Raw genomic sequence first — 23,219 nt, forward strand, 5'->3', positions numbered from 1 at the left:
ATACCCTGGATCTAGTTTTGTCCCGTGGAATAAATATTGTGGATCTAAATGTTTTTCCTCATAATCCTAGACTATCGGACCACCATCTTATTACGTTTGCAATCGCAACAAATAATCTGCTCAGACCCCAACCGAGAATCATCAAAAGCTGTGCTATAAATTCTCGGACAACCCAAAGCTTCCTAGATGCCCTTCCAGACTCCCTCCACCTACCCAAGGATGTCGAAGTGCAAAAATCGGTTAACCACCTAACTGAGGATCTAAATTTAGCCTTGCATAATACCCTAGATGCAGTCGCACCCCTAAAAACAAAAAAACTTTTGTCACAAGAAATTTGCACCCTGTTATACAGAAAATACCAGAGCCCTGAAGCAAGCTTCCAGAAAATTGGAACGGAAATGCCGCTCCACCAAACTGGTAGTCTTCCGCCTAGCTTGGAAAGACAGTACCGTGCAATATCGAAGAGCCCTCACTGCTGCTCGATCATCCTATTTTTCCAACCTAATTGAGGAGAATAAGAACAATCCAAAAATGTATTTTTGATACTGTCGCAAAGGTAACTAAAAAGCAGCATTCAACAAGAGAGGATAGCTTTCACTTCAGCAGTGATAAATTCATGAACTTCTTTGATGAAAAGATCATGATCATTAGAAAGCAAATTACGGACTCCTCTTTGAATCTGCATTTTTCTCCAAAGCTTAGTTGTCCTGAGTCTGCACAGAACTGCCAGGTCCTAGGAACAATGGAGACACTCAAGTTTTTTAATCCTGTATCTCTTGACTCTTGAAAATAGTAATGGCCTCTAAACCGTCAAGCTGCATACTGGACACTATTCCAACTAAACTACTAAAAGAGCTACTTCCTGTGCTTGGCCCTCCTATGTTGAACATAATAAATGTCTCGCTATCCACCGGATGTGCACCAAACTCACTAAAAGTGGCAGTAATAAAGCCTCTCTTGAAAAAGCCAAACCTTGACCCGGAAAATGTTTTTAAAAAAATTTAAAAAAATCGGCCTATATCGAATCTCCCATTCCTCAAAAAAAAAAAAAAAAGCTGTCTCACTGCCTTCCTGAAGAGAAATAATGTATACGAAACACTTCAGTCTGGTTTTATACCCCATCATAGCACTGAGACTGCACTCGTGAAGGTTGTAAATTACCTTTTAATGGCGTCAGACTAAGGCTCTGCATCTGTCCTTGTGCTCTTAGAGGAAGTGGAAGTGGAACTGTATGGTTCTCTGTCATTCTGGGCCTGTATTCATAAAGCATCTCAGAGTAGGAGTGCTGACCAAGGATTAGGTCCCCCCGGTCCATGTGATCTTGTTCATTATGATCCAAAAGTTTAAACTGATCGTTGATCTGCACTCCTTCTCTGAGACACTTTATGAATGCAGGCCCTGGAATCAAAGTGCCACCCATGCCAGAGTCACTCATTGAGGGTCCCTTAGCAACCGCCCCAGGTAAAAGGAAGACACAGGAACTCAATTACACACCAGAGAAGCTGACATCCCCCCCACTGGCCAATCGATTGGGCTTTCTACGATAGTCAACGTCATAGAAAAAAATGTCTGTCCTAGTAAAATACTCAAAATACAGCCCGTTAGAGAAAGGCGCTGCACAGATTCGCTAATCTTGATCACACGAGTAGTAATTTGAGATGCAAGGTGATTTGTAGATCAGTGAATCTTCGCAGCGCCTTGCTCAGGCCGATCCCTTGAATGTGTGCGTCAACTGACTGTGACACAAAATGCAGAATAAAAAAAAAATCTAATCAAATTTGATTTGTCACATACAGTTTACAGCATGTATAAAAGGTGCAGCAAAATGTTGTGTGCAAGCTCTCTCAATATTGCAGTACAATAATCAATATCAATAATACAAAGTCAAATAAAAAATGTAAAGAATTAGAAGGTAGTATGCAAAGTAATAAACTGATACAGATGTCAGATCTTAACTTGATCACTCGTTTGTTGCAGAGAATTTTCCTGCTGCTTTAAAATGAGCAGTTCTTTCTCTCCATGCGAGAGCAGTCGAGTCATTGATCACGGCTTGCTATCAAAATCATCCTCTCTCTTGCTCGTTCAAATGCTAGGCCTATGTTAAAATAAAATTCTGAAATGCAGCAATACACATCAACAACCGTTGTTTTATATAGCTAAACACAATATATATATTGCTCTCCACTAGGCTACAATATACAAGTGTCAAGCGTATCCGAAATACAGCTGTGCAGTAGGCTACACGTAAACTATAGCCTATCAAAACTAAGTGCACACATATGCCTATAATATTAGATGTAAAGACACAATGAAATTGAGAATAGTGAGGTAGCCTACGGAATGGAGCACAAAATATATTATTTAAAAAGAGGACATCTTAAGGTTTCTAACGAACCTAAGGTTACGAATCAACTGTCAAAGTTGAGTTAAAATGTGGCTTGGGGTGGTCTAGCAGTTAGGGCCACTGCCTTCAGTGCGCATATTGTACCGGCGTGGGTTCGATTGTACCGGCGTGGGTTCGATTGTACCGGCGTGGGTTCGATTGTACCGGTGTGGGTTCGATTGTACCAGCGTGGGTTTAATTCCAGCCCACACCCTTCTGGCATAAATAACTCAATCCCCCCCATTCACTTGATTTAGTTACACATTTCAAATATGGACAGTCCAGGGATATTTTACCTAGCCTTGTACAAACCATTCTGATCTTGCATTCTGTTTCGCTACACGGATACAGCCTGGCCACGACCATATTCAAACCGTTTGAACCCCTCCCTTCCGTCCACCGTATGGCCGGACCAATCAGCATCCTCTGTTAACCTGTGGGGGTGGTTTAGTTGATGACGAGAGCACCTGTACTGGGTGCTGAAGTTGAAAATCATAACATTGGCTTATCTTGAGGAGGTTGATGTTGATTCTGCTATAGCAGCAGTTATATCAGAACTGGAGGGCATAACTTAATTGAAAGAACAGCAAATAACTGCATTGAAGGCTTTTCTCGGGGGAGATGTTTTCGCTCTCCTCCCGACTGGGGTTCGCCAAAAGCTTGATTTACCAGTTAGCTCCGCTGGTAGTCAAGAAAATGGGACAGATCGAGTGTCGCCATTGGTCGCCTTCATGGAGGTTCACGTCACATACACATGGTAAATGTAACTACATAATTTGATATCAAATGAGTTCTTCCTATGTTGAACATTAATTGGACTCCTAGCTAGCAGTTAGCTAAGGAGCTAGCAAACTAGCTAGCTAGTAGTGCATAAATAACAGACCTTCTCAAAAGACACTAAGCTAGCTAACTTTAGCTAGCTATTTGCCTTGCTCTACCCTAATGTTATTGGCAGTATGATAACTTCTGTTTGCAAGTCCATAACTATGGATGTTATTGTTATATTATCTGATCTAGACTCTTATGTTGGATTTTACTTTCTTTCAACCAGGGGAGATGGTGCAAAATGGGAGCCAGCCTCCAGAGAGTGCTTTGCAAAGTTGGGAGAACTCCGAACCATTGCCATAAAGGGTGCGTTAATATCGTCACCGAATAAAACCAGTACCAGTTTATGTTCTGGGCCCATATTCATAAAGCGTCTTGGAGTAGGAGTGCTGATCAAGGATCAGGTCCCCCCTGTTTAACTTCTTAAATATGGGCCCTGGTAATCTTCACTTCCTTCTCAACCCTATCCTGTAGTACTAAAATTCAAGAGGAAGCCTAACCAGCCGATTTTCTATCATTTAACAGGACAATATCTCTGTCATGCTGGGTTGAGAGCCTCTAGGTCTGTGTGAGGGAAATGAAAGAACACAGTCATGTGCACTTTTGATATGAATCGTGTTAGCTTCACACATACACCCGTTAAAAAAAAAAAGACATCTGGAAAACACAGCATTGTGTCTATATGACGCAGGTTTTCCTTTGAGAACTTTCCTGAATGTTAGGCTATTATAACTGATGCGTTGGTGCAAGCATTTGTCTTTCAGGTACACCTGGGTTGGCGTTGACAGCAATCAGTGCCTACGTTATCAACAACCTTCCAGTATTCAGAATACAACATGCAAGAAATTCAGCACAACATCAGTGACAGTTAGTTGAATAACTGCTCAGAAATGAGACTGTTACTATCTGTATGTTGTTACTTGTCATAACTGTTGCTCAAAACTGTCGGTGGTGTTGTTTAATTTCAACTGCTAACATTATGGATTATTTCAAATTATGAATTAATCAAGAAGCATACATCAAGTTTGATTTTTACTTTGTTCCATTGACAGAACAATGATACATGGACATTTATACTGATAAAAGCAGATACAGTGCATTTGGAAAGTATTCAGACCCCTTTACTTTTTCTACATTTTGTTACGTTACAGCCTTATTCTAAAATAACCATCAATCTACACACAATACCCCATAATGACAAAGCGAAAACAGGTTACACATTTTTGCTAATATATACAAAATAAAAAACAGAAATACCTTATTTAATTAAGTATTCAGACCCTTTGCTATGAGACTCGAAATTGAGCTCAGGTGCATCCTGTTTCCATTGATCATCCTTGAGAGGTTTCTACAACTTGACTGGAATTCAATTGATTGGACATGATTTGGAAAGGCACACACCTGTCTGTAATATGTCCCACAGTTGACAGTGCATGTCAGAGCAAAAAACAAGCCATGAGTTGGAAGGAATTGTCCATAGAGCTCCGAGACAGGATTGTGATGAGGCACAGATCTGGGGAACGGTACCAAAACATTTCTACAGCATTGAAGGTCCCCAACAACACAGTGGCCTCCATCATTCTTAAATGGAAGAAGTTTGGAACCACCAAGACTCTTCCTAGTGCTGGCCGCCCAGCCAAACTGAGCAATCGGGGGAGAAAGGCCTTGGTCAGGGAGGTGACCAAGAACCCGATGGTCACTCTGACAGAGCTCTTGAGTTCCTCTGTGGAGATGGGAGAACCTTCCAGAAGGACAACTATTTCTGCAGCACTCCACCAATCAGGCCTTTATGGTAGAGTGGCCAGATGCAAGCCACTCCTCAGTGAAAGGCATTTGACAGCCCGCTTGGAGTTTCCCATAAGGCACCGAAAGACTCTCAGACCATGAGAAACAAGATTCTCTGGTCTGATGAAACCAAGATTGAACTCTTTGGCCTGAATGCCAAGCATCACGTCTGGAGGAAACCTGGCACCATCCCTACGGTGAAGCATGGTGGAGGCCACAAGTCAGAGACCACTATGATGACACAGGAATAGGCTTTTTTAGGCTACAGCCCAAGCTGTGTCTTCCAATGGTGCGACTGCTGTCAGCATCCAAAGATTATCCAACTTGAATAAACGCTTGGAGGTAAGGACGACAGAAGTGGTGTAGCCTACGGGCAATACGGATATCACTAGTGTTGATATCTACATAGTGCATTGGTGTGAATCACACTGCTTCACTGTAATTTAACTATTTGCACCTTACAGATTTTAGTTGTTGTGGATGGCTGTTCACAAATGTAGGCTATATGTGTATTTTAACCCAATAATGCTTGAATTGAAGAAGTATAAGCTGCCTATCAAGAATAGTTTTTGTGATCAATGGACAGCCAGTGAAAAATGCCTAACAGCTGCATAGTGCAGATCCCAGCCATTGGAATGAAAGATTGAGGGAGTTCCTCCCAACTCCTCTGTGGTATTGTGCTCCATACTGTCAAAAACAAGTTTAATTTAAGAAGATCACGAGTGGGGCTTTTATTGCTCAATCTTATTCGTGCGGATTCCAAAATAAATGTCCATAGGCCTAACGGACACATTCTCAAACTCACACCCTTTTGATAGACTTAAACAGCTGCAAATTAGATAAAGTGTCAACAACAACAACGTAAACAATAGGCCTATAGCAAATGCAGCATACGGCATAAATTTTTCACATGCAAATAGTATTTTTCAGTAGTGCTCAAAGTACGCAATTCTATGAGAGCAGCATTTCTCAAAGCAATGAGCCCAATCAGTCCTCCATGACAACAAAATCATAACCAACAGAGTAGGCTAATAATTCCATAGTTTTGGGGTTATGCTCAGGTAAAACAAGTTGGCTAATCTATATTTCCAAGTCCTATTCTTGAAGATCAAGGGGTAATAAATTAATCGGAATGACTGCAAAATACTTTGGTTTTTAATGTAAAGATATAGCCTAATCATATTGTCTGTAGTAGAAAGAGATGGGTTAGAAGAAGCGTACATAACCATCCTTTAAAGTAAAATGCAACATCCATTTATGGCCAGCTATGTAAAACTCTAACATTGATTTATCCTGAAGTAGCTGTTGTTCAATTGGTAATATTTATTTTTGTCGTCTTCTAATGCCTCTCAAGGGGAAAGTAAATTAAAGTAATTACATTACATTACTGAGTTTGTGTAATCTAAAAGTTGCGTTACTGATTTACAATTTTGGACAGTAACTGTAAACAGATTACATTTAGAAAGTAACCTACCCAACCCTGCATACAGACGCACATGCACAAACACATACACCGAGTTGATAGACATGGTTAGAGTTGTAGGGAACAGTGCTTTTAAAGTATGAAACGAGTGCTAAAACGGTCAAATGTGCAATTGATTAATACTGGGTCTTCTCGTGTATTGATTGATTGTGACACGGCAGGACTGGCTTGGTGCAGAAGTCACATTGACAGTCCAGTGCTGTGAGTGCAGTTTTTATTGGAAGCCAGCCAAAATAAACCAACTGCAGTGAACTTGAAGATTCACGTACCTTAACCCCAATGAGTGGACAGATAGAAAAAAGATAAGACAGATACATACAGGGTCGTCCCTAGCTACTAAGCGTGGCCGGTAGGGGGCCCCAGTTTTACAAAAACATATTTAGTAGAAAAATCTGGTGGGAGTGAACCAGATAGTTGCTGGTCTTACTGGTCTCCTGCACACCACAATATTGTGTTAGCATGCTGAGATAAAGGCAAGGCATTTGTTTGTGGAGCTAATGTAAGTGTTCAGGTCTCAGCTAAGATTGACTACCACCACCTTACAGTGGCAAACCAGGCAAGCTCAATCAAGCGCAGCTAGATTATGTAGTTGAAATATACTATACCCAGGGCTGGTGCCATCCCCTAGTGCCATTGTGGCCTTGAGCAAAACATGTAACCCCTAAACTGCTACAAGGGTGATGCTGTAAGGCTGACCTTGTGCTGCTACCAGCCTGTTGTGTAAATAGTGTGTCAGAAATGTAGGTACTGTGACAGAAGACGTACACACATTGGTGTATACACACACACGTTTCAGGCGAGCTCAGGTAGCAGGCGTCTGTAGCCTTTTATGACCCATGTGTTGCTGGGGAACACAGTTCCAAGGAGAGGTTAATCATTCTTAAATGTAAATCATTGTTGAGTGTTTCCCCTTAGCAAAGGCTATATGGCACACTTTCACTGCTACTTCAACAGGCTAGGAACGTGTATACATCCCAATGCCCAACATGTAAACATAGCTGAAGCCATCCAATCACATTTTGGAAGCATGAGCCAGTTATGGCAGCTAGCGAAAGAGGGTAGGATCGGTAGAGCATGGCTGTAAACAAATGTCAATAACTCTATTAGCTGGTTAGCTAGCTACTTTAATTATCTGTGATGTAAAACAAATCACTTATTCACAACAAGATAGGACTCCTAGGGCTTTATTTTAACTAACCTAACGCAATGGTAAATCTTAGCGCTGGTGGTAGCGCTATACTGTAGGTCCAGGGGTGTGTCCGAAATATTGTAGCAATTTTCACAGCAGGAATCATGGGTGCAATAGCTGGCGGTGGTGCGAAAGGGCTGGGTTCTGAAGAATGAATAAGTTGTAGGTGTAATGAGGGCTTGACCACTCAATGAAAGAAATGAAAGAGGTGAGCCAAATCAACACGTTCCATGTCTTAATACTGCATGCGGTTATCTCAAGTTGTGTAGGCTATTGACGGTCTTTGTATTGTCATCAACTCCAATTTGGCTGGGTGGCACGGAATATTCTTGTCCTAGTCAATTGTGGATTGATACGGTTTATAACATTTCAGGGCATAAAAACATTTAAGCCCTGATGAAGGCTGACACCATGTCGAAAAGCATTGGCATTTGTTTGTCATGTTTAATGAAATGGCAAGAAAATAAAGGCTTTTTAATCTAAAAGTTTATCCCTTTGTTTTTCTTCAGAAGTGCCTTGATGGGAAAAGTATGACCCAAGGTATTTATTTCTAAACTTTTCTTTAGTAAAGTGGTGGCCTTTTATCCCCTTTGGGTTTTTTTTGCCAGCAATTTCTCCTTATTCCAACATTAAATACTTCAACCATTATGCCACCCCCATTAATGTGAAACGAATGCTTTCAGTTAGGGGCTTTTGCACTCTACCCAGTGGGAAGCCTTCCACGGTAAGTCCACATCCTCTACAAATTGAACAAGAGATTAGCGACAAGGAGGAGACGTGGTCGTGTTGGTCCATTTATGCACTGATTCATGCCACTGTTGCTGAGCAGTAGGACTCACAGGTCACCAATTTCCACCAAACAGGGTATGCTCGCTGCCCTCGGTCTCAGGGTGTTCAACAGTTGTTTTTCATTTAGTCTTGTCCGTCCCAGCTTGAGTACAGACGAGCCCGTGTATTGTCTAGCTGTGCTATTTCAACATTGAAAATTGTACTCTGTCTAGAATAATACATTGGTCTTGAATAAATCCACATGTAGTCTAGTGCTGGGACGATAAACCGAAAATGTTCAACACCAACCATATGGTCACTTGTCCCAGGCATTTTGCTGATATTGTTCATTACGATAAGTAGCCTATACTAGAGAAATGTGAAGTTTGAAATGAAATATGTTTGCTTATATGGGTGATTGTTAATGGGACAATTGATGGCTACAACTATCGAACTAGTAGTAGTAGTTTAAAGTATATTACAAAAAAACTGGTGCACATTAAATGTTAAACTTATCATTCTATTTATCGTTATCGCATCAATTCAGGAAATGTATCGCGATATGGATTATTGTCCATATTACCCAGCTCTAATGTAGTCCCAGGCTTATTATTGTCTTTTGGAAATTCTCAGATTGCAGTGAACATATTTTGAGCACAGTTCCCCACAACTTTTGGTCTAGATTTCTCAGGTCTAGATTATCCAAATCATACACTTGAACTTGGCCCTTGCAAAACACAGGCAACAGAGGACAAACATATAGAAATCTCATACGGTCATACAAATATTAATTTTTTATTTTATTAATTCAAGTCGACTGAAGTTTCGATGGGATATTACTGACCTTGGTGTTTTTAGCCAATTTCAAGTATTCTTAAACAGAAAGCACAATTACTAGAGCATTCTGCATCCTTAATTATTATTTCAGGGCGAGAGCACATGAAGGGGGAGTTTTGGTGTTTCGTTTGAAGCAGTGACCTTGCCTTGAAAGCGGCCTCCCCACTACTCAGTCCTGAAAACAGCTGGCAATGAAGCGTGAGAGAGCAACTCCCACCTACTAAACCTACTGAGTATGGATAAGATATCGGGCCAGCACCATCTGTAGAAGACCAACCAACCAACACACTTTATTTCCCTATTTGGAGAGCTTTGCTGCATATTAGCCCATTCTAAAGCGCAAGGCAGAGGATTCCTAACGGACAGACTCGTGCACACTGGCTATTCAACCATAAAACAGGCACCTCATCCCACATGCCTGATGGTATAACACCCCCACTCATCCAACATCCCCTTATACCATCATGCCACTACTTGGCCAATTCAACAGATACAAGAAACCGCAGCCTTGTGCTCCTACACATTATAGCACAATTATGAAACCCAAACGTTTGTGTTGGCTTTCCCAGCAAATGCCTAGGTTTTAGCTCAGCAGGCTAGCACAGACCCAGCAACTCCGAGCCAAATTGACATGGGGGGATAGATAGATAAAAACGTCAAATGTCACAGCAGAGCTGGCAATAAGCACATGTGCCTTCCCACCGGAGACCAGGGTTCAATCTCCTCTTTACGAATCAACTATACGTTTGCATTTGTTGCACATCCATCCATCAAATTACAATCATCTAACTGTACCTAGAAATGAAAGAGGTGAGCCAATAGTTACTTGCCAGAGCATTCTTTACATTGAATCCATGCTTCTGAGGCTCTCATCAGCCTCATTGAGTTTTACAGTGTGTAAAACTACAGGGGAGTGGTGAAAAGGACTACTCCACTCTTATCCCTGAGATTCTTTGAGGAAGTCGAAAAATGTACAGTACTTCATTTCCCTCAGGGTACTTTGGACCACTGCCCTTTTAAGGTATCTTTACTTTCACTCAAGAATGACAATTGGGTACTTTTTCCACCACTGCCAAAACCTCGTCCTTTTTTTTACCAGGCATTTGCTGACTCAAAGAGACTGAAAAGTAATGGTTGGAGACTTGACCTTGGGGGTATTTTTACAAAAACAGGACACCCCCACATATAGTCCAACATGCCTTCTAGAGCAAAGGCATTTGTCTAATTTACGAACTAAATGACATAAGACCAATAAATCCTATGAATTTCGACTGTTTTCCAAGATCCCCAAATAGGCTTGGCTGATTCTCAATGACATGTCAAAGATGAGAAAGTTTGCCATTAGGTTTCACTAGGTTTGCCATTGAAAGAACAGAACATGACTGATGATAAAAGATCAATGGGAGAAACAAAACGGCTATTGAAAATATTGACTTAGTGTTGATGGGGAATCAATTCAAGCCAGTTCTCATCTCAAATTACCCCAATCCTCTTAGAATAAAGAGCACATTCCCTGTCCAAGACACATTTCATACACTGAAAGATATAACATATTTTTGTTTACATATAACATATTTTTGTTTACATGGTTTCAAACCTTGTGCAACATTGGAGTGGGGTGATTACACACACATCCTATTGCAGTATAGGCTTCATCTTGGATGCAACATTTTGAGAGAGCGTACCAATGGACGCACCACTATTGAGGTTTTATCTGAGTGAGCTTTCTCTGAAAACGGCATACTGTCAAATAAGTACATAGGATTGCATAGCAAGGCAAACTACAGTGTAAGTCAGCGTTTCCCAAACTATGTGTTGCATGTGGGGTCACCTGATTTGAAAATGGGGTCGCGAGAGAAACTCTGGAAAGAAATGTGCACTTGGTTCATAGAACCGGGGTTACGTGAGTAACCTCCTGTAGCGGTTGTAATAAACAGAGCGGTTTCTGTTTTCTTCCTAGAAATGTGGCTCTAACTTTTTAACTTTTAAGCTACAAAATATTATGACCCCATCACTGAAAGATAAAACTCTTAGGAGCAAATACAGTATGTGTCGTCTGTTTTCCTCAGAACAGAGTGGACAGGACCAGCCAGTAAATCAGACTAGTGGAAAAAGAAAATCATCAATGATGATGTTCTTTTCTACACAGAAGATCATACACAATTATTGCCTGATGTTTTCCTGAACTTCCCAATGCCTTTGTGATTCATTTCAAACCATACTTCCTTCAGATTTAAATATTATTACAAATCAGTCTAAAACTATTTGGCGTAGTAGTGCGGTCATGTATTGTGTCGTGTCCTGGTGTAAATAGCCTGTTTTTTTTGTCTTTTATTCGTATATATTTCTCTATCTCACTTTCCATCCTTTAACTAAATATACCTTCCTGCAACCCGCCTCACCCAATGTGGAACGGATTCTATTATTTCTATCAAGAACCTATGGCTGAAACTAGCCAGCTAGCCAGCAAACTAGCTACTTGCTATTAGCCACCGTTAGCGGTCTTCACCACTGTCCGTGGCCTGCACTACCTACCAGCCAGCTCTAGCCTGGACAATTATTGGCCAGTCTGCACAGCGTGCTATCGACCCAGAGCATATCGGATTTTCTGCCGGAATCACTGAATCACTGGACCTTAACACCGGACCATCGCAACTGGCTAGCTGCAACCGAATGGCTGTTGTTGTTGGCTAATATCCACTTCCTGGCGTACCAGTTAGCCTTGAGCTAGCCTCGAGCCAGGCCCATCTCCCGGCTATCTACCTCTCTGTCAACCGGACGGGACCTCCTAGTGTCGACACGGAGCCCCACCGATCCATCACGTCTGGTCTGCCGACGTAATCGTCTGATGTGGTTTCAACAGGCTTCCCGTTGCGACGACCACAAAGATCCATCTGCTACCCTCGGCCCGCTAGCACGCGCAATCAACAGCCTCCTGCTCGCCTGTGCTTTAGCAGCCTACGATCTGCTCCCGGACTTACTTAGTGCTGTTCACTGGACCTTATGATCACTCAGCTACACAGCTAATGCCTGCTGGACTGTTCCTTTACACAGTACCCCATCCTGTTTATCTGTTTAGCCTCTGCCCAAACTTTCGTCAATATTACCAGTTGTTGTCTTAGCCCTCTCAAATAACACCTGTGATTGCGTTATGCCTCTCTCCCATGTCACTATGCCTAGCCTATTGCTGTTTGGGTTAGTTCTTATTATACAATTTCACTGTAGAGCCCCAAGTTCAGCTCAACCAGCCTCAGAGAACTCCTTTGTCCCACCCCCCATACACGCGGAGACCGGCTCAATCGTACCTCCAGTGATGCTATCTCTTTCATAGTTACCCAATGCTTAGGTGTACCTCCACTGTACTCATATCCTTCCATATCCTTGTCTGTACATAATGCCCTGAATCTATTCTACAACGCCCGGAAATCTGCACCCTTTCTCTGTACCCAATGCACTAGAAGACCAGTTCTTAAAGCCTTTAGCCGTATCCTTATTCTATTCCTCCTCTGTTCCTCTGGTGATGTAGAGGTTAACCCAGGCCCTGTAGCCCCCAGTATCACTCCTACCCCCCAGGCGCTATCATTTGTTGACTTCTGTAACCATAAAAGCCTTGGTTTCTTGCATGTTAACATCAGAAGTCTCCTCCCCAAGTTTGAGTTATTCACTGCGTTAGCACACTCTGCCAACCCTGATGTTCTAGCAATGTCTGAATCTTGGCTTAGGAAGGCCACCAAAAATTCAGAAATTTCCATTCCGAACTACAACATTTTCCGTCTAGATAGAACTGACAAAGGGGGCGGAGTTGCAATCTACTGTAGAGATAGCCTGCAGAGCTCTATCATACTATCCAGGTTTGTGCCCAAACAGTTTGAGCTTCTACTTCTAAAAATCCACCTTTCCAGAAATAAGTCTCTCACTGTTGCTGCTTGCTACAGACCCCCCTCAGCCCCCAGTTGTGCCCTGGACACCATATGTGAATTGCTTGCCCCCCATCTATCCTCAGAGTTCGTACTGCTTGGTGACCTTAACTGGGATATGCTTAACACCCCGGCTGTCCTACAATCTAAACTAGATGCCCTCAATCTCACACAAATTATCAAGGAACCTACCAGGTACAACCCTAAATCCGTAAACATGGGCACCCTCATAGATATCATACTGACTAATTTACCCTCTAAATACACCTCCACTGTCTTCAACCAGGATCTCAGCGATCACTGCCTCATTGCCTGCGTCCGTAATGGGAATCACTACTCTCGGCGGGTCTGACTTAGAATATGTGGACAACTACAAGTACCTAGGTGTCTGGTTAGACCGTAAACTCTCCTTCCAGACTCACATTAAGCATATCCAATCCAAAGTTAAATCTAGAATCGGCTTCCTATTTCGCAACAAAGCCTCCTTCACTCATGCTGCTAAACATGCACTCGTAAAACTGACTATCCTACCGATCCTTGACTTCGGCGATGTCATTTACAAAATAACTTCCAACACTCTACTCAGCAAATTGGATGTAGTTTATCACAGTGCCATCCGTTTTGTCACCAAAGCCCCAAATACTACCCACCATTGTGACCTGTACGCTCTCGTTGGCTGGCCCTCACTACATATTCGTCGCCAAACCCACTGGCTCCAGGTCATCTATAAATCACTTCTAGGCAAATCCCTGCCTTATCTTAGATCATTGGTCACCATAGCAACACCCACCCGTAGTATGCGTTCCAGCAGGTATATCTCACTGGTCATCCCCAAAGCCAACACCTCCTTTGGCCGCCATTCCTTCCAGTTCTCTGCTGCAAATGACTGGAACGAACTGCAAAAATCTCTGAAGCTGGAGACACTTATCTCCCTCACTAACTTTAAGCATCAGTTGTCAGAGCAGCTTACCGATCACTGCACCTGTACACAGACCTGTAATTAGCCCACACAACTACCTCATCCCCATATTGTTATTTACATTGTTATTTATTTTGCTCATTTGCACCCCAGTATCTCTATTTGCACATCATCTTCTGCACATCTATCACTCCAGTGTTAATACTAAATTGTAATTATTTTGCACTATGGCCTATTTATTGCCTTACCTCCATAACTTACTACATTTGCACACACTGTATATAGATTTTCTATTGTGTTATTGACTGTACGTTTTGTTAATTCCATTTGTAACTCTGTGTTGTTGTTGTTTTTATCGCACTCCTTTGCTTTATCTTAGCCAGGTCGCAGTTGTAAATGAGAACTTGTTCTCAACAGGCTTACCTGGTTAAATAAAGGTGAAATAAAATAAAAAATAATAAAAATAGCTCCAATTAAAAAAGTAAAAATTGGTTGGTGATTACATAACTTTTAACATGTTGGGGTTTAATTTTTTGTTTTAATATCAAAATGGAGTCACGGGCTAAAAAACCTTGGGAACCCCTGGTGTAAGTGGTGACGAATAAATCATATCAAGGCAATCGACTATCTGGTGGTGACAGTGTAATAATAGGCTATAGCCAAACTGACATTTTACATTTGGATGAAAGTAATTATTATGAAAAAAAATTGTAGGCTACTGGATGAATGAAAATATTAATTGGCCTGAATAAATTCAAAACCCTACCTACATACTCAATTTGGTTGAGTCCACTGATGTTTGTCCATTAAACCTGTGCTAAAGGTGTCACGATCGTCTTGACGAGAAGGAGTAGACCAAGGCGCAGCGTGTGAAACGAACATGACTTTAATTAGTTAAAGCACAAGTACAAAACAAAACACGATCGTGAAGTCCACAGTAACACTGACTGAACACGGAACAAAAACCCACAACCCCAAGGTGAAAACAGACAGTATAAATATGGCTCCCAATCAGAGACAACGAGCCAACAGCTGACACTTGTTACCTCTGATTGGGAATCACTCATTCAAACAAAGAAATACAACCACATAGAACAACCCAACCAAACAGAACACCACGAAACGAACACACCCTGGCTCAACATACAAAGTCCCGGAGCCAGAGCGTGACAAAAGGAAAGTGGGCTATTCTCAAAACAATGATTGACAATTTGAGAGTGAAAAGTGTGTGGCTGTGTGGTTATGACCACTGACACTGTGAATCCAACACACCTCTATTACTGTACTGACATCCTGTCGGCATATGCGTATGTTGCACGTCACTACTTCACAGGAGAGGCATTTGAACATAAACATGTATTTTTTATCGAAATATGTTTTTTGGCAGAAATGCCTTCTGGAACATGTGAACTTTCGTGTGCCTTAATAACAAACTTGTATGCCATCTGTAAATATGAATAAAATTGATAAATTACGAGCCTAGTTGGTTTAGCCACGGAAAAAGGCAGGAACCTTCCCGCTAGCCATGATTGGCTGAGATAATGGATGGGCTAGACATGCCGAGAGATGAGTTCGGACTGGTCTGCCATGTAGCTTCTTCTGTCTATAACATGAGCTGCTCAGTATGTGTAGGTAATCCTTTCTAACGCTGATTTTTTTTAAAGATATCACAAAGAACTGCAAGAGTGTTGCTAATGCTCTCCACTTCCTGGAGGATGATCGTGCCATGTCGACTCTGACTCTGAAAATATATCAGACGATGAGGAAATCCCTGACTTAGGTATAAACATTTTAATTGTAGAGTCTTCTAATAACAGTGATGGGGAATTAACAGAGCTCAACAGTGTTGTTGTCACGGAAGAAGTTGAACGAGTTTTGAAATCAGTGGAATGCCCGGTGGAAGTGAAGTATGATAGCTAAGGAGATGGAGAAAATTCTGGTGTTTGATTGCAAATATGCGGAGAGAGTCGAAAAGAGAACACAGAAGGCGGTTGTATAAAACATGTCTCCGGATTACATCTTCAAACTAAGGGCAACCATGGTATCCGTGACAGAGAGGGAGAAGCGTTCATCCATGTATACGGGTAATAGTGGGCTATTCTCATTTTCAGTTATTATACGTTTCTAATTACGTTAGGCCAAAGAGACAGTGTCCAAGTTCTAAAATTCTCCGGTAGAATGAGCTGCTTTTATTTCGTCACACTCACAACCGTAAGCTATTTTCTGTAAATAGCTTGCCATTAACTTGTAAATAAGGATCTTGTTGTGAGTTTATTTTCTTGTAATAATGACAAAAAACTGGCTAAAGTTAAGGCGCTGTCAGCTATGATCAGTATTTGAGCTGGCTAGCCAGCTAACTTAACGTTAGCTAACAAGCTAGAAATGAACCAAAAAATTGTTTACAACGTTTATTTTAGTTGCCTGGTTTGCTAGATTGACATATACTAAATTCATATTTAAACGGATGGGTTTATTGGTGTTAAAATACACCACTTATGCTATTTTGGATCAACAGGCTGCTGATGTCATGCAGCCTGTCGTGTTCATACTTTTTCATAACGACAATGACAAGTTTGATGTCGGACGACAATAGAATGTTCATGATGTCACTGCGACAACTGTCTACAGATATGTCGATAGCTGTAGTATAAACCAGCCTTTAGTCTTGAAATCTTTGGTTGTTTAGTACACTACCGTACTCACTCTGTTTAGCACATGGCCTCACATGTGAATCCTTAAAGAGATGGGTGGGGCTAAGGCTTAAGAGGGTGTGAACGATGCTGAATGGGTATAGACAAAGAGCTCTCCAGTAGGTTTAACAAAACATTCAAGGGCCATTCTCTCAAAAGTGGGGTTACAAGTTTATGAACTTTCAAAGCAGAATTACTTTCCCATTGTTCCTCAACTGTAGGGTAGTAACATCATGAGTTGGGATTATGGTTCATTGTTTAGCTAGCTAGCTACATGTCTTAACAAAAGACTCCACTATGCAAGTAACCATTTCAATAGAATGTTCATGATGTCAATGCGACAACTGTTGATAGACGTAGCTGGTAAATTCGCTCTGGCTATCTACTCTGATTTCAGGGCACTCTCGTCTGAGTGTGCCAGAAGGCAGAATAACTTACGAACGCTCAACACCCGTTGAATATGGCCGGTGTCAGTAAATGTTGGCAAAAAAGCATAATTAAATTGTTGCCAGCAGCACAGTTGCAGTCACCAACACTCTGGATAACATAAAAACAGCCTAACCAACTCTGCTAGAGCAAATAACATGGTCAGAGTGAGCTGTTCTCTCATTTGTGTCTGGAAGTAGCTAACAAGCTAGCCAACGTTAGCTTGGGTACTTGACTGCCGCTGTTATGACAGAACGCTCGGATCAACACTACTCCTTGGCCAGAGCGCCCAGTGTGCGCTCTGAACGCCCCGAGAGCGAAACAGTCTGAATTTACGAACCGACAATCTGACAACACTCTAAATTTACGGGCGGGGCTATAGCTTAAGATGGTGTGAACGATGCTGAATGGGTGTAGAAGAAGAGTTCTCCAGTGGGTGTACCAAAACATTCAAAGGCCATTTTCTCAAAAGTGAGGTTACAAGTTTATCAACTTTCAAAGCAGAATTGCATTCCCATTGTTCCTCAACTCTAGTGTATGATATGCCATTTTCTAGCTCTGAGTGTCTACTTTTATCCAATGTAAAAAAAACACAATTTCAAATTTTCCTACATAAGACCGAATCGAGCTGGTCGGTCACATATGAAAGAAAATAAAACTTTAAAGCTACTCCTGTAACAAATGGTTTAAAAGGGAGGTATCTCTACGTCCCCCATAATTGGGCCTATTCATCTTATTTTGTGCGGATAATATGTTACATATGATCTTAGCCTAATATTTTCACTGAAATAATAAATATTAAACATTAATAATCATGTAATAAAATGACGCAAACCTTTGTCACATAAATGCATAGGCTATTTCAGGCTCTGGACCCTGTACGGTATGACATAGGGATTAATCAGTTGTAAAATTGTTTTATATGGGCTATGATGGGACCTGTGTCTTTCAAATCAAATCAAATTGTATTTGTCACATGTGCCGAATACAACAGGTGTAGACCTTACAGTGGAATGCTTACTTACAAGCCCTTAACCAACAATGCAGTTTATGAAAAATAAGTGTTAAGTAAAAAAAAATTGAGGCTATATACAGGGGGTACCGGTACAGTGTCAATGTGCGGGGGCACCGGTCAGTCGAGGTAACTGAGGTAATATGTACATGTAGGTATAGTTAAAGTGACTATGCATAGATAGTAAACAGAGAGTAGCAGCAGCATAAAAGAGGGGGTGGGGGGGTGGCAATGCAAATAGTTCAGGTAGCCATTTGATTAGCTGTTCAGGAGTCTTATGGCTTGTATACACTGAGTATACAAAATATTCCATCACAGACTGACTAGGTGAATCCAGGTGAAAGCTATGATCCCTTATTGATGTAACTTGTTAAATCCACTTCAAATCAGTGTAGATTAAGGGGAGGAGACAGGTTAAAGAATGATTTTTAAGCCTTGAGACAATTGAAATATGGTTTGTGTATGTGTGCCATTCAGAGGGTGAATGGGCAAGACAAAAGTATCTTTGAACAGGGTATGGTAATAAGTGCCAGGCGTACCGGTTTGTGTCAAGAACTGCAACACTGCTGGGAATTTTCACGCATTGGAGTCAGTCAACATGGGCCAGCATCCCTGTGGAACGTTTTCGACACCTTGTTGAGTCCATGCCCCGACACACTGAGGCTGGTCTGAAGGGAAAAGGGGGGGGGGTATGCATCTGTAGCAGCATAAACTCCTCTCTTCTGATTAACTTCACCAACGGCGTGGATCCGAGACCAGGCTTTGTGGAATCTAACTCCGACTACATAGATTCCGTCAATACTTCAAAAATGTACATTATTAAACGCCCACCTTGTACCTATGTTTGTCCTTTTGTATTTGCTGAAATCCATACTAAACATTAATCAAATAAAACCTACTGTTTCCTTGTTGAGATTCAATTGGCACATGCCATTTGCGCTGAGTTGCCATCTTTGAGCAAAAGCAATGATCAAACAGTCGGTGGCTGTATTTTAATATTTATAGAAAAAGTATGAATTTCAGCAAACAAAGAAAGTAACGCAAATACAAAAGGACAAACATAGGTACAAGGTGGGCATTTCATAATATATATAATTATTTATTTTTCGACCTTGGGCGAATCGATGGAGCTAGTTTCCACAGTTTAGTCCGCCAATGCATCTGTATATAAAAAATTACTCACACAGTCTATTCATGTCATTACTATTGTGTTGATTGATTTTCCAGTTACTAATTTTGGATTGAAAATGTCTAGGTAGTTTAGCCAGCCGAAGTTTGAATATAAACCAAATTTGCGCACATTTGTCTCCTGACAAAAATAAATGGCCTATAAATACATAATGTTACCGGTTCGTTTACCTTGGCAGAGTATGCTGTATTCAACTGCGATTGTAGGCCAATGCTGAGACTGGACATTCCGTTTTTTATGGCATACACCATGTCAGATTGGTAATATTTTGATGTAGGCTGCTGCAACATTTCTGTTAACAGTTTTGGCTTGTGTCTGTCGGAAGTGATGCGTTATCATGTTTGCTAAATAAATACCGTTGGAAAGTGAAGAGCGAGTTTTGCATTCTTTATTGCGTAGTGCCGTGCCGCGCAACCTTTGATTTCCGTGAATCTGATTGGTCAAGACACGCACAGAACCTGCAGCACTCCGATGTGAAGCATAGATTAATTGTGCCCGAGGTGACAAATTATGAGTTAAATTAGTGTGAAAATGATTACTTTGTAACCCCTTTTAACGCTTTTGCAACAATAATGTTTATTAAACCAAATCAAAAGTGGTGGGGTGCTGCCCTACTTGATTGAAAAGTGCTGGGTGGCCCTTCATTGAAAAATATAATAACAAATATGCACATAATTTCAGCAGATGGACAGAAAAATTGATATCCGTTGCCTTAATAAATTAGTTATGTACACAACAATAAACTAGCATTGTGGTTTATTGAAATAAAATAACAAATACATGACGCTCAAATGTAACAAGTCCATCTGGAATTTGAACCCGTTATCAAGGATTCAATAGATAGCTTTAGCCCGACCTCAAATAGCAGTGTGGCATCAGTAATACCGCTTTATTACAATTTTACCGCTGTATTAAAATTTTACACGTTTTCGTGTTGTCACCTACCTCTCATGCAGATTCTAGCGCACAGACTGTCAGAAAAGTTCCAATGGTCAGTTACAAAAACAACATTCATCAGGAACATTGACATGCAGTTTCTGTCCTTCGTTCAGCAACCAACATGTTTCGACCTTTCCGTCAAACTGGCACGACAAGATAGCAGAGGAGATTGAACAGAATGGGTCCAAACTTACTCTGATAGAACTGATATAGCCACTAGGTACGTAATACATATTAGGAACTCCGTCATTCCTCCTCCTCAACGCTCACCCCTCCCCTAGCCAAATATCAACTCTTCTTCTTCTTCAGTGGGGTTTCAGGGCAGACTACATCCCCAAAATTGTATTGCTGCCCACTAATGGATTCAAAGTAAAAAGTAAACCCTACTTGATTGGGATAACTAATTTACTCTTCACAACTAAAATAGTTTTTTTTTTAAACACTAAAGTAAGCAAAACAGACTTCTTCTGTCCTTCAAAGTTCCATATCTCCCCACTCAGGCTCTGGGGCTTGAGAGGGTAGTACGGCTCGTGACAGCCTTTCATGTAACTCCTTTGACGAGAAGTCCTCCAATCCCAGAAACCGCTCTGCCTCATCCACAATGATGTCCATCTTTCTATACTTTTTTTCTACTTTGACAGATCAACATAGCCATAAAGAGTAAAGTCCACCTTCTTAACCTGTACAATATCTGGGTCCGGCTGAAGAGAGGCAACACGTGCCTCATGCCGTGAATGCCTATCCTCCACCATAGGCCCTTCTGGACCATTCATTCCCGCAACCCTCTTGACAGCCGCTGCATATGATATGTTCTGGTTGGCCCTGACTTTAGCCACCTCATTTTCCTTCACCCTCATCGGGCATTTTAATGATGAAGCAACATAGTTCCCACCACAATTGCAACGTTTCACACGATCAAAACTCAAACTACACTCAATATGATTTCTCCACAACTTTCACACCTTGGCTTCTTTCTTCTACAGACACTTTCCACATGTCCAAAGGCACTTCAGCGATCACACTTCAGCAATCTTGGGACATTAACGCTCTTACACAGTAATTCATATACTCCAACTTCAACTGGGGAGGGAGGGAGGGACTCTGCTTCAAAAAACAAAATAACAGATAGACTCTTCACTTTCTCTCCATTAACTACTTGATTCATTTGACGTGCATCAATCACTCCAGGGATATTTTTAATTTTCATCACATCGACTTCCCACAAAACGCCAGATATTACCCCCTTAAGGGGTGCCTTGCTCCAAAGAGCCACGCACGATACGGCAACCTTCTCGAATCGGGTGTGACGCAACACCAGCTCCTTCTGTTCCTCAGAGGTACACAAAATCAAAACAAGGCCACTTCTCGTAATCCTTACTGAATTTACTTTACCCAACACTCTATCCACCAGTCTGGATATTTCAAATGGATTCCTCCTCAAAAAACTGTACTCATAGGGGACATTCACAGAGGGGACATTCACAGAACGTTTTTTGTTTCCCAATAGTACTTTGCTCCGTTTCCCTTTTTTTTTGACCATAGTCCAATCTTCCTCGCTTTCACCACCATTATTTACAAGATCTGCTCCTGTTTCATCCATCTTCCCTCAATCATCACCTCTCCTCCTTCTTTAACCCCCAACCCCTCCCCTAGACAAGTATCAACCTTGCACTAGTCAAGCGTCACCCCTCCTCATCACTCACCCCTGCATTGGTCAGTTATCACCCCTGCTCTAGTCAAGACTCAGTTCTTCATCTCACCCCTTACCCTTGCACTCTTTTATTCACACAATTGGACAGAATACATTCTTAGAGTAGATTGTTTAGTTTCTCTGTGGAGCTCAAAAAATGGAGGCAGTGGGAAAACCTATTCATGCATCTAAGAAAATTAATTTGAAAACCCCCACAAAAAAACATTTTATTATTAGCTAGCTAGCCATCTACCTACAGTAGGTCACTGTGTATGAGCTGCTAGCTATCTAGATAAATTTACTGTACAGCTAAGTTAATCAAATATCATCAGCTAGCTAACTTCCTATTAGCTAGCTATCTTGATGTATTAAGCATAGTAAATTAAAAACACAAGCTCTTTCAGCAAACATTTTTTTATATACCTACAGGGGTCCTAAAATTAGAAATCAAATGGCTAAATGATACATTTTATGACCATCTTAAAACAATTCCATATGTTAGCTTAGTAGATATAGCGATTTAAGAGCTTAAACCAACAGAGATTAAGGTCTCAAGGGTACTAGTACCCCTGGGGGTACTTGGCCTATCCACAGGGGGTACTTTAGAAGTCATGAGATCATAGGTTTACTGGTAAAATTCACATGAGGGGGTACTTCAGGGGTACTCCAGGCAGCGCAAAATTCAGTTGGTGGTACAGTAACCGAAAAAGGTTGGGAATCACTGCCCTAGAACATACTGTATGAATGGTTAAACAAAAAGCACACAATATAGAGAATGTTTAAGAAAATATATTGAACATTTTATTACAAAAGAGTCAGACTGTTGTAAAAGTGTGACACAACTTCAGACATACTATGTAAAGTAATGTTTTTCTTCTGAAGATGCTAACATTAGCGTTTCTTGGATTGCAGTCACTCCTTAGAGCAGTCCATAGACTGCTGAAGCGGTAAGGAAACAAAAAATATAAATATACAACATTTTACACATTTGTTTTTTCATAAAATATGGTTGCTTATGGGTACCTGTATGTGTGTGTCAAATATTACTGTTCTCAAATGTTTTAATAGATTTTAGATGTGTATGAAAATGTGTGTTTTTGCAAAACGCTATACAGGGCCTTCGGAAAGTATGCAGACCCCTTGACTTTTTCCACATTGTTACGTTAG

General features: G+C 41.2%; 1 protein-coding gene across 1 annotated transcript in view; it reads right to left on the bottom strand.

Moving 5' to 3' along the window:
- Window positions 1-20,521, bottom strand: part of esr2a (estrogen receptor 2a) — a 43,206-nt gene extending 22,685 nt beyond the window's left edge. The window contains 1 exon segment of the mRNA XM_041865137.2: window positions 20,369-20,521. The gene's annotated coding sequence lies outside the window, so the exon portion shown is untranslated.
- Window positions 20,522-23,219: the final 2,698 nt, after the last annotated feature.

This window comes from Coregonus clupeaformis, chromosome 36 (genome assembly GCF_020615455.1).
Source record: "Coregonus clupeaformis isolate EN_2021a chromosome 36, ASM2061545v1, whole genome shotgun sequence".
NCBI classification, from domain to species: Eukaryota; Metazoa; Chordata; class Actinopteri; order Salmoniformes; family Salmonidae; genus Coregonus; species Coregonus clupeaformis.